Raw genomic sequence first — 8749 nt, 5'->3', positions numbered from 1 at the left:
CAGACAGAGATCACAAGTAGGCAGAGAGGCAGGCAGAGAGAGAGCGGAGGAAGCAGGCTCCCTGCTGAGCAGAGAGCCCGATGCAGAGTTTGATCCCAGGACCCTGGGATCATGACCTGAGCTGAAGGCAGAGGCTTTAACCCACTGAGCCACCCAGGTGCCCCAACTCAGATTTAAATCTTAATCCCTCCTAGATTATTTTTGGGGGGCTATGTTTCCCTTGAATAGTTTACAGCTGAGATGGAGTTTCACCCGTTCACATACCTTGTTATCATTGATATGGTTAGTCTCATTCATGTCCTTTCGTTTTGTGTTTCCTGTGTAATATCTTCTTGATCTTTTTTTTCTTTGCCTCTTTTCAGTCCTGACTGATTTGTCTGTTGTTCCTTCTTCTCTATTGGTTTGAAAGCTATGCACTCATTTCTATGAATTTATTAATGAACATATTCAAGCTTTTTTATTTTTTTTCTTATTCAGAGAGAGAGTATGGAGGAGGGACAGAGGGAGAGAATCTTTTTTTTTTTTTTTAAGATTTGATTCATTTGAGAAAGAGAGAACACATGAGCGGGTGTTGGGGGGGGGAAGGCAAGAGGGAGAAGAAGAAGCAGACGTCCTGCAGAGCAGGGAGCCTGATGTGGGGCTCGATCCCAGGACCTGGAGATCTTGACCTGAACCAAAGTCAGATGCTCAACCGAGTCACCCAGGCACCTCAAGAGGAAGAGGAAGAATCTTAAGCAGACTCCATGCTCGGTGTGGAACCCCACATGAGGCCCTATCTCACAGTCCTGAGATCATGACCTGAGCCGAAACCAGGAGTCAGATGCTTAACTGACTGAGCCACCCAGGTGCCCCCAAACTTCTTTTAATTGGCATTGGGATTTAATGTCCTAGACACCGCTCTTGAAATGAAACAATTCCTTTAGCACTTTCACTTCCCCTCTTCTTCTACTGCCTTTTATATTTTATCTAAATCACTAGAATTTTAGTTCCAGGTTATTAATTTTTTATAGTATGTGTTTCTTTCTTCTGAATAAGTTACTGACAATATATTCTGTCCACGACCGCATTATAAACAAGTAATTATTTTACTCGTTTCTTGATTCACCACTTTTTTTTCTCCTGTTTTCCTTCCCCGGATTCATTTTATTATCTCAGAGGAATACATCCCCAAGCAATTCTTTTAGATAGTTTTGAGTGGGTTACCTTTCTGAATCCTTGCATTTCTAAGACTTGTTAGGTTGGCCCTCATAGGATAGGTTGGTTGAGTGTGGAATTTTGAATTCAAAATCATTTTCACTTAGAACTGTGAAGATAGTATTCTACAGTTTCTTATTATCTTTTTTCTTTTCAATTTCCCACATTCTAGATGAGAAGTATGGTGAGGGTTGATTCTTATTCTTTTTTCCTGTAGATTCCTGTTTTTCTCTTTATGACACTCTTGGACTTTCCTTTTTATCTTTGGACTTCGGAAATGTCACCTGAATATGCTATGTGTATCCAAATGGAGGGCTTGTACTCTCTCTTGCTCTCTTTCTCCCTCTCTGGTTTTATCTTGGCACTTGATAACTAATGTCTTTCTTCACCTCATGCAAATTTTCTTTTCTTCTGTCTTTTATTATTTCCTATCCTCCATTCTCCTCCTCCTTTCTTTTTGAAATTTCTAGAAGGATCTCAGTATTTCTGCCTTCCATGTTTATTAACTTATTAGCTTTTGTTTTATACTTTTTATTTCTTTAATTATTTACATTGTCAGCTTGATAATACCACTGACTACTTTGAAATTCAGTCATTATCTACTTTGCAATGCAACGCACCTACCAAGGTGAGGTTTTGTTTGTTTGTGCAAGAATTATGTATTTGATTTCTAAGAACTCAGTTCTTCTTTTTGGATGTCATATGCTCTGTAATAACTTGGGGGGAATACTAATTGTGGTTGTTTTTAAGTCTCCTTCTGTTATCTGGATTAATAATTTTTCTTTGGTGGTTAATTCTTTTACTGATTTTGTTTAATGCTTTGTGTGGTAGTTTTACCCCCAACGCTTGTTGATTTTTGATATTGTTTCTTTATCTGACAGTTATAGGAAACCAGGCTCCAGGTGTTTTCCTTTACTGTCTGTGTCCAAGGAACCATTTCTCTAAGGTGTGTGACCAGTTCGTCTTCTACATTCGAGGAACCCCTTTCTTCTTGGCAGCCATAAAGTATCTGGGGCACAAAACTATTTCTCTGACTCCAATGCCCACTCTAGTTTCTCCTGTCAGAATGTCCACCAACTGGGGCAGACCACAGAAGCCATGATAAAAACTGGAAGACTGCTGCAACTGCTCTTGTCCCTTTACCTGATTACTCAGTAGTTATACCTTAAGTCTCGCCTGCGTATAATCTTATAATTACTGTGGGGTTTTGTTAGAAAGAAAATCATTTCTTTGGTGGTCCCATCTTTCCTTCAGGGAACCAAAATTCCCCTGTTCTTTTAGGTTTTTATACTAAATCTGACCTCCTGTCTTAACACATTTCAGCCATTCCCCACCACTTTGATCTATGAAGGTATCTCAACCGACTTTCCAATGCTATTATGGTTGTATTTTTTTACATTTCTTTTGATACATCAGTAGGACTTGATATATCAATAAGATTTGGTATATCAATAGGAAAACAATTTTAAGAAGAAAAGGAAACATATCAGCCAGCCATTTCATACTGATCTTTTCTAAATCTCAATCCTTATAGACATGTCCAGTTGTATATGGAAACCAGGACATTATCGTTATATCATGAGAAAGAAAATCTCATGATGTTCTTGATCCACACTCTCCTGAGAAGAGTGTGGATCTCTTTTAAGTACTCTGATTCATCTTAACTTTACAGACTGGTGGATACTGGGCATGATGAGACTGGAAAGATGATTCCGTGGGGGATAAAATTATTAATTATTGACCCCAAAAAGTGAAGCATGTCTTGAAGTTAATGACTCACATATGTGTTAGTTTGGCAGGAGGGCTGATGGGGTTCTTCACACCTGGCTGCTTACAGTCTCCTGGACATCTGCACTGCCTTCCAAACTGCCTCTCCTGCTTCCAGTCCGATCTCCATCCTGTTCACACCAACTAGCCCTTGTCCTTCTCGTACCTTGTCTCTCCTTCCCTTGTGCCCTTGATCTCTCCTCCTGGAAATGGTGTCTTTAATTACCCTGTCTGTCTTGTATGGCTTCCTTTCCTAGGTCTAAAATGTGCTTAGATCAGCTTTCATTTTACAACAGACACAGACCATAGTGAAAAGAAATAATAGAGTTTGTTTTCATATAGCCTGGAATGCTTTCAGTAGAGAGATTCATGCCATTCAAATCATCCTCAAAAGCAGTTATAAATTCCAAAGCAGAAATCACTTTTATGTATTTTTCAGTGTTTCAGGAATACTTAATGTGGTCAGTACATTTTTCAATAGACACCAAATTTTATACCATAGAATCTTACTTTTCTGCACATTACACTGGATTTTTAAAAGGGAAACAACAGGGGCTCCTGGGTGGCTCAGTGGGTTAGGCCGCTGCCTTCGGCTCAGGTCATGATCTCAGGGTCCTGGGATCGAGTCCCGCGTCGGGCTCTCTGCTCAGCAGGGAGCCTGCTTCCTCCTCTCTCTCTGCCTGCCTCTCTGCCTAACTTGTGATCTCTCTCTCTGTCAAATAAATAAATAAATAAATCTTTAAAAAAAAAAAAAAAAAGGGAAACAACATGGTGAAGGGGAACACAGGGCACTAGGACCTGTGTGTTCTAGACCAGCCATTACCTAGCTGTGCGGGCTGTGGGGTCTTAGGTGGGTCATTTGCCCTCTGGTTTTCCAGTCAGTTAATTAAAGGTAATGACTCATGGCTCTCTCCTGCTCTAAAATACTATACTTTGGAGATTTTCACAATTTTTAAGCCACACAACTTTTAATCATAACTTTGTTTCTTTGGGAAATGTCATCTGTTTTATCACTGCCTTAGAACAGGATTTGCAGGGATACATTGTGATGAAAATCAAGGCTTCCCTGCCTCAAATCCCTGATCGGATTGTGGACTTAAAGGGCAAATCACTGTCCTTCTTTTTATTGAGAACACTATTGACTTTAACTCATTACTTAACTTTATCTAACTCATTAGTTTGCTAGGTAAATGACAATTCTAATCCTAGAAAAATGCATTTAAATTCAAATTCAGTTTTAAATTTTGAAAAAATACCACATGAAACACTATCCACAGCAAGCCTCTTTCTGACCAGACACAAATACAGCAAAGGTCAGACATCCGGATGTGTACACAAAGCTTAAGGTGGGACGCGGCAACTGTTTCAAATGCCGGAAAGCATAAATATGTATACATCACAATAGCCCAAAGACAGTCACTACAAAAGATTACTTTAAAGCCAAAACAAATTTAATTTCAAATGTATTTCAAGAAAAATCTTTTGTGGGCAAAACCTCCCAGCTATTGCTACCGGAGGGAGGGCAGGGGTCCAAGAGCACCTGGCTCCGGGGGGCTCAAACAGACCAGGTTTGGCCACTCTCTGCTGACAAAACTCAAGGGCAGAGAAATGAGGTGCCTGGGTGGCTCAGTTGGTTAAGCATCTGCCTTTAGCTCCAGTCATGATCCTAGGGTCCTGGGATCGAGGCCCACATCAGGCTCCCTGCTCCTCGAGGAATCTGCTTCTCCCTCTGCCTGCTGTTCCCCCTGCTTGTGCACGCTCTGTCTCTCTCTCTCTGACAAATAAATAAATAAAATCTTAAAAAACTAAACAGAACAAAGGAATTCATTTCAGTGAGGGAAGACAGTGGATTAAAGTCTCCAAGACTGTCTCCAAAGTGCTGAAAATGCTTCCGGGTTTATATAAGGAAAGTGTGGGACAAGTGTCGGTGGGTACGTGCAAGTGGGCAGAAAAGGTAAAGTCGATCATTACCTTGGGGTCAATCATCTCGAGTCCTGCTGGCATCAGAGCAGCCGCCATTGTTGCTGGAGGGGCAGTGGTTTTGGTCCCCATCACGGGATGCTTTGCCCACAGCCGAGTCTTCTGCCTGAATTAAGAGATATGCTGGAAAGAAGAACTTGATCAGTTAGAAAGAACAAATGGAGGTCAGAGTAGCTGTAGGTGGTTGAAGTCCTCTTTGACTATTTCCAACAAGTGGATGTTGTGAAACCCATACAACTCTCTATCACAAGTGTGGGCATGTGGGACACACACCCGTGTGGACACACAGAGAGCTGTCCTAAATTGTCCTCATCTTTCAGATCCCTGTTCACACCCTACCTCATGAAGCCTTTACAGAACACATGCCCTCAACTAAGCTCCCTGTCTCTGAAAGCCTATGGTGTTTTCAACCTCTGCTGGATAGTGTAGAATGTATTGTCCCTTATTATTTTATTAAGTGAATTTTATTTCCTTTAGTTACAGCATAGCATATCATCTGTCATATCTCCAACGGCGTCTAATAGGGCTGGGTGCATGGCCAAGGCCTAATTAATATGTGTTGATGAATTAAACCAACACCAGAAAATTTTATTAATTTGTCCAAAATGAGGACACATTTGTTTTCTTGTTCAGCCTCTCTCCTTCTTTCCAGCTCTGTGTGTGGGTTCAGGCAGGTGTAATTTTCAGTATACATCTTAAAGAAACATTTTCCTACATTGAAAAATTTCTAAAATACTCTCAATCATATTTAGAAAAATTAATTATTCCATATTCCTAACTATCCTAACCATAGTTCCTAACTGTCTCAGGAACAGCTTAAATTCACAGACGGCTTGTTTAAAAGAGGATTCAACCATAGTGTTAATGCCTCTTAAATGTATTTTCTTGTCTCTGACTTGTTGAAAGGACCAGGTCAATTTTCACCAAGAATGTGCTCATTTTGGGGATTTACCTGGTCACTGGCTTTTGGTGTCATTTTGCTAATTCCTCTGTTTCCTGTATTTCCTACAAATTGGAAGTTACAGCATAATCCTGGTTAAATATTTTGGGCAGAACATGTCATAGATTGTACTGTGTGGCTCTTACTGTGCGGTAGTAGAAGACATACTGTCAGGCTATCTCAACATTAGTGTTAAGAGTAATCTCAGATCAAGATGATAACTGTCTGATTTCTCCCCCTACCCAGTGGTAAATATTACTGGTATAGCCTATGACACACAGCAAGGTTATAAAGACTCTCACCTATCACCTTGGACCCCTTAAAGCTGGCCTCCAACCAGCTACATTAGAATACCTTTGATTGAGTCATAATTCTTTCTCAGAGCACCTGCTATTATGTATTGAAGTGAATTTGTTTAAAGAACACCCTGGTGACTACAATTTATGTTTAACTTGGTATGGATTCCTCCTTTGTATTAAGACTTTCTGTTCAGTGTGTCAATAAAATAATTGTGAAAATAAAAGCACCATTACTCCTTTGATTCCTACACAGTCTTGGGTTTGGGAAAGTTAGCTGAGACCAGCAGTATACCCACTGGTATAATACTGGTGTATCATCCACTCCAGAGTGACCATTTTCAGGGCAGGGCAGCCTGGCCTGTTGTAAAATCAGATGTACCCCTGAGCTCAAAAGTGGTCCCAGCTTTGGGTAACGAAAGGAGACCCACCAGGCCAGAAGAATGCTGCATGAAAAGGGAAACCATACCAAAAAAGAATATACATTATGAAGATTAACTCAGATAGACTTCTAAATAGCCCTACGAGGAAAGCACTGTCTTCATCCCTGCTCACAGGTCAAGGTCCTCTTCACAGGCAGAAGATGACCCTCCTGGGAAAAGAGTGGGAAGGATCAATCTTACCGTCGGTCCTGCAGAAAGGAGGTTCTTGCCGCCAAGAGGCGCCAGTGAGGGTGCGCCGGCAGTGGGAGGTGTCATGTGTGCTCCAAACGGAGACCCTCAGGAGGCCTCCGCTTTTTCGTAAGGGGCGTTCACGGGTGTTTTGATAATTCTACACTGGTCTGTCCCACACATCGCAGGACGCTTCGCATCCCTCGCCCCCAGGCCTTACGTGACAATAGTCATTGTGACAAGCAAAAATGCCCTTTTAGAGATTTCCCAACACCAACTGGAAATAGAGTGTGTGTGTGTGTGTGTGTATGAGTAAGGGGTGCAGTAGCATTTCTGGTTCAGAATGCTGGAAACTGCTGAAATGGCCAGAGGACATTTCAAAGTCAAAAAGAGGGATGGGCAAAGGGAGATGCTCAGACGTTCCCCTGTTCTTGTTGCCCTGTCCCCTCCCTGCACACAAGAGGCCCATGCTCGGCCCTGTGGGGAGATGGGGCTGGATGGAGGCATCCCAAGGAGACGCTCCCTAGGCCCTCAGAGGGTGTCTCCAGGTTCTCGAAGTCCACCTTCTCCCTTCCCGCTGCTCACACTTCCCTCCACCCAGATCTCGCCCCCCTCTCATAGGACCTCACCCAACAGAAGCAATCACCCAACGCTGCAATGCCTGGCCCAGCACACTGGGCTTGTTTGGTTAACACGAAGACTTTATTCTTGTTTCTTTTTTATTTTTTTAAAGATTTTATTTATTTATTAGATAGAGATCACAAGTAGGCAGAGAGAGAGGAAAGGAAGCAGGCCCCCTGCTGAGCAGAGAGCCCGATGCAGGGCTCCATCTCAGGACCCTGAGATCATGACCTGAGCTGAAGGCAGAGGCTTTAACCCACTGAGCCACCCAGGCGCCCCGACTTTATTCTTGTTTCTTAACTTAGTTGGCATACTTTAAAACTAGGAGACTTTATATAAAAACTGGATTTTCGATTTTTCTTTAAAAATCAGAAGCTCAAGCATGCAAGCCCATACCGGTATCCCCTGCCACTGTTAAAATAAACTTTGACACTAATACAACCTTCCCCAAATAAGAGAGTATGGGTAGCTTCCTCTCCCTAACCTGATTGACATCTCACTTACATTACATGTCTTCCTCCTGATTCCTGTCAGTGCGAGGCTCTCCCCACCTTGTGAGGCAGATGTGGGGCTGTTGATGGGAAGAGATGGGCCAGCTCAGGTGATTCCCCTCCCACAAGAGCCACTGAACTGTGTCCTGGGGCCAAGGAAATGAATAAAGAGTCAAGAGATGTGGAATCTGTTAGCTGTGTGATCACGGGCAAGCCACTCTACCTCTTGAGATTTAAAAAAAAAAAAAGAAAGAAAGAAAGAAAGAAAAGAAAAGAGATGAGCTAAACAATCTATGTGTTCCATTCCATCCCTAAAAGTCACTGGTCTTATAGTTCAGGTACACAGACACTCCCACATGTGTGCACTTGTGTGAGTGTAAGGACAAGCACCGCACACTCCCTGCCCCCCACGGTTATTGATAATGTAATCATAACCAGGATAATTTCAAGCCAATTGTAAAAATTTAAAACGTCAGTTAACAAATAATTCTTTCTTTTTTTTTTTTTTTTAAAAAAAAAGATTTATTTATTTGACAGAGAGAGACACAGCAAGAGAGGGAACCCAAGCAAGGGGAGTGGGAGAGGGAAAAGCAGGCTTCCTGTCAAGCAGGGAGTTCAATGCAGGGCTCTATCCCACAACCCTGGGATCATGACCTGAGCCAAAGGCAGATGCTTAATGACTGAGCCATCCAGTTGTCCCAATAAAGAGTTCTTTAATGACCTACTGTCTTTGTGACCGTCTATGAATTTTCAATCCTTCTTCCCCTTGTTCTTCTGAAAAAACGCTGAGACTTCCCTTTTATTCACATGTTTATCTCATTTCTTTTAAATTCATATTGCTGGTCGTGC

The sequence above is a fragment of the Mustela putorius genome, unplaced genomic scaffold (assembly GCF_011764305.1).
Source record: "Mustela putorius furo isolate JIRA1106 unplaced genomic scaffold, ASM1176430v1.1 tig00003976_pilon_pilon_pilon, whole genome shotgun sequence".
NCBI classification, from domain to species: Eukaryota; Metazoa; Chordata; class Mammalia; order Carnivora; family Mustelidae; genus Mustela; species Mustela putorius.
The sequence above is the reverse complement of the archived record's forward strand: the minus strand, read 5'-3'. Positions refer to the sequence as shown.